This window comes from Helianthus annuus, chromosome 11, assembly GCF_002127325.2.
Source record: "Helianthus annuus cultivar XRQ/B chromosome 11, HanXRQr2.0-SUNRISE, whole genome shotgun sequence".
Classification (NCBI taxonomy): domain Eukaryota; kingdom Viridiplantae; phylum Streptophyta; class Magnoliopsida; order Asterales; family Asteraceae; genus Helianthus; species Helianthus annuus.
The window spans coordinates 156,988,266-156,991,998 of record NC_035443.2 but is presented as its reverse complement, the minus strand read 5'-3'; the positions used below and the strand labels follow the sequence as shown (position 1 = coordinate 156,991,998).

Sequence of the window (3,733 nt, the reverse complement as noted above, 5' to 3'; positions counted from 1 at the left end):
GGTTATGGATGATCATTACAACTCCACACTCTCCAACATAACTCCATTTAACTCACTCTCTCTCCCTATTTTCTGCTCCATAACCGAAAATCACCACCACCATCCTTCACTACTGTGACAACCCGAGATTTCAAGGCCTTTCCGTTTAACTATCATTGATCTCGCAATCCTGTTTCACAATTTGATTCATGTGGTGTCAAGTATAGTTTTGTGAATGACCAACAATTATGTGTTTTGTGTTAACAGTTGTGTGTTATGTGTTGTGTTTGACGATTGTATGTATGGTGTTATATGATTGAATAATGTATGATTAAAGGTTAAATGTAAAGTTGAATCATCGGTTGAACATCAGCCAATTCCTGGTTTGGCGTTTAACCACCTAGCCGATTCTCTACCACTCGTTCATTCGGCATAGAATCAATCTATAAACAACTCGATAGACCCTATTAGTAATCACATGCAGCCGTCACTTTTATTCTCATGCAAACTAGAATATTGAGCCATACAATCTATACAAATGCGGCCAACTCTTATAAGCTTGATGATTTAATTGGACCTCATAAGCACTTATGTCAGACAATTACAATAGACACATGCAATCCACTCAATTATTTTTCACATGCAGCACATGGGCCACTAGATATAATAGCCGACAACATTGAATTTTGGTTCATTCTAATTGGGCCAGGGACCCTATACGCTTCACTAGATGTCCCCTCATTTAATTCACACATGAGTTGGCCTAGTGTCTTTATTATTATCCCAAAAATCAGGCCCAGTAATAGTAGAGGCTCTTATATTCGGTTAAGGAGAGCATGGCTATTATAGATATCACAATTAGCACATAGGTTAACCCTAAATACTGATTCCTTCCCCTCGAGTGTGCGACGGCAGCAGGCTGATCGGAGGTCTTTTCCATACTCACTCGTGTCCATCTTATAGTCGGTATGTGATCATGAATTACATGTGCTTAATTAATGTTATACGTAATAAATGTAAGCCGTGGTATGTTGTGTTCAAAACGGTAAAGTAGGAAAATCTTGTAGGGTTTATGGTTAGAATTGGAAATATGCTGATTGTTGTATTTATCTGGTGTGAAGATGGTTTGATAGATAATAATATGTGAGTTATGATTCATGATAGTATGCTGGGTTGCGTAACATGTTCATGATAATAATGGGGATTGCATGACTTAATCGGAATCAAATGAAGGCTGTTAATTAAGATCTGATTTCATGATGTGTTATAACTACCCACAACAAAAACTAAACCACTAATATAAGATTTACTGTTAATAATTTTGGTGTTGAAAACTCAACAAATAAAAAGGGGTTACAAGATTAGATTGTTGGGCCGGGAGATATTAAAAAAGGTTGTGACTAGTTGTGGGTCTGTTGTTACTAGATGCTATATAGATCCATATGTGTGAGTTTTGGATTATTAGAATTATGAGCAGGTACATGAACAATGTGACCTTGAGTTAATAAGTTTTCAAAGTAATTCGATGGCACTGATGTGGTAGTATGTGGGCGGTTTGGGTTAAATTATGAGGGTACAAATATTATGTGATATGTAATGCCATTCTATAATAATGTATACATAGGGGATATATGGAGTTAATTGTTTGGGGTTATAACCAGGGAATGGGCTTTGGGAACAAAACAACATACTAGTGGATCACATGCAATTTTACTCTTGGGCCGATGGGATGTAGTGGGTTCGGTTGTAAGTGTATAAAGTGTTGTGAGTTATTGTTATTACGTGCATGTTCATGTGAATGAGGTGTGAGATGTTAATGAGTGTCATTATGATATACGAGTTTGTATTGTGAAGATACATATAACCCGAATACTCGTCATAACTTGTGTGATAATATGTGCCATATTTGCCTACCACATGTGAAATATATTCAATGAATACGTGAATTCTATGTAAACGAAACTGACTATCATTGGAACCATACTAGGGTTTGGGGTGTCCAACGATAAAACAAGTAACTAGTCGTACCGAGCAATCTAAGGTGAGTTCACTACACTTTTCTAAGCATGCGTCCCGGTGGTTTGGGACATCTGGTAAACGTTTCTAAAGGGAACACCGGGTAAACTGTTTATTTGGGATGTTGGTTATTGAACACAGTATAATTCATGTAAGACCCCATACATCTACCGTGTTGCTGAAGAAGCAACGAGGTATTTAGTTGATAGCGCTATTAGGATTGGCACCCTCACACCGGGCCGAAAGGACGGGCGTGAACTAATTACCTGGACTTCATGACCAATGCCTAGTTAGAGGCATTGGGGTTGGGCATTCACATCTAGTCGCCACATACGGTAATCGAGTTAATAACAACATCAAAACTAAACATTGAACTGTTGTAAACACACATCTGGTAACTAAACGCGTTAACAAAACTTTGAACTCACCAGCGTCGTCTGACACACTTGTCTGCATGCTTGCAGGTCGTTAGATTTCTTGACATGGACTTGCTATCTGGGAGTGCTGGAGTGGTCATGGATCGAGGCTCTTGGATATACACGTATTGATACATTGGTTTTGAATACTTATCATGAAACAGTTGTTTAACAATTCACTATATGCTTCCGCTACACAACTCTTTTGGTTTAATCTTATGATTGGTATTTACAATTGACAATTAATGATAAGTTTTATTTAAATACAATGCGTGGTTCAATGTGATTGGTGGCTCGAATCCTGGTACGTCACACATCCCGCGGTGCTCCCGCATGTGGTATTTTGGGGGTGTGACAACTACCTTCATCTTCTTCATATAAGTCTCATTTTAAGCTTTGAAGTTCCTCCATAGAAGTGCAAGTTGAAGAGCTTTCAAGGAAGCTTGGTTCAAGCCTTTGTCACTAACACTCATCATCTTTGCCGTAAGATTGTTACCCTTGCCTTGTGCTAGTTGTAAGTCCCTTCACACTCTTGTTCCATCTTGTTCTTTGTTATGAATACTTAGTAGGAGGATGATAATCATGTAACACAAGAAGATGAACACTAAAAAGTTGAACTTAAAATTCTGCATAAAAACCATATATAAAAAGGTTGGATGAAGTTGAAATCTGGTTGGTTTAGGGTTGGTTAAAGTATGATTGAAGTTTGAACATTTATTCATCGATAAACCATGGTTAGGGTCTTTGTTGATGCGTTTTTAGTAACTTTCATGTTGAAAACAGCAAGCTGATTTGTATTTCCAGCCAACTTCAACAGGCTGTAACTGGACTGTTTTAAATCGAAAAACTGATTTTCTAAAGCCTAAAATGTGTATTTTGGAATAACCGAACAAATGGCACTGGAATCGTAATTTTTCGAGGTCGTTTACTGCTTTTAAAAGACTGTTTTTGGACAGCAGCTCAAGCTGCATTTTTACTACAGAAAAAGTGTGTTGTTTTCGGAGTCATAACCTGAAACCTGAGTAAAATCGACTCATGGAATTTTTACAGTAGTTGGTCACCGTTGTTGTCACGATGATCCTCCAACTGGAATTTCGTCAATCGGACTTACAGTTAATTTTTAGTGAATTATTCCGTAAACTGCAATCAGAAAGTAACAAATCTCTGGAATTTCGTCAATAGGACTTACGGTTAATTTTTAGTGAATTATTCGGTAAACTGCAATCAGAAAGTAACAAATCTAATTGCAGTTGGGTAAATGAATTTCTATAAAATATTGCTAATGAACTGGACCCTGATATTTTTATACAATAAAATCTGTA

General features: G+C 37.3%; 1 long non-coding RNA gene across 1 annotated transcript; it reads left to right on the top strand.

Moving 5' to 3' along the window:
* The first annotated feature begins 784 nt into the window (after positions 1–784).
* Positions 785–2,813, top strand: LOC110881297. The gene is made up of 3 exons (XR_002559678.2): positions 785–945; positions 1,967–2,020; positions 2,460–2,813. It is a non-coding gene; the product is annotated as an uncharacterized LOC110881297 (long non-coding RNA).
* The last annotated feature ends 920 nt before the right edge of the window (positions 2,814–3,733 follow it).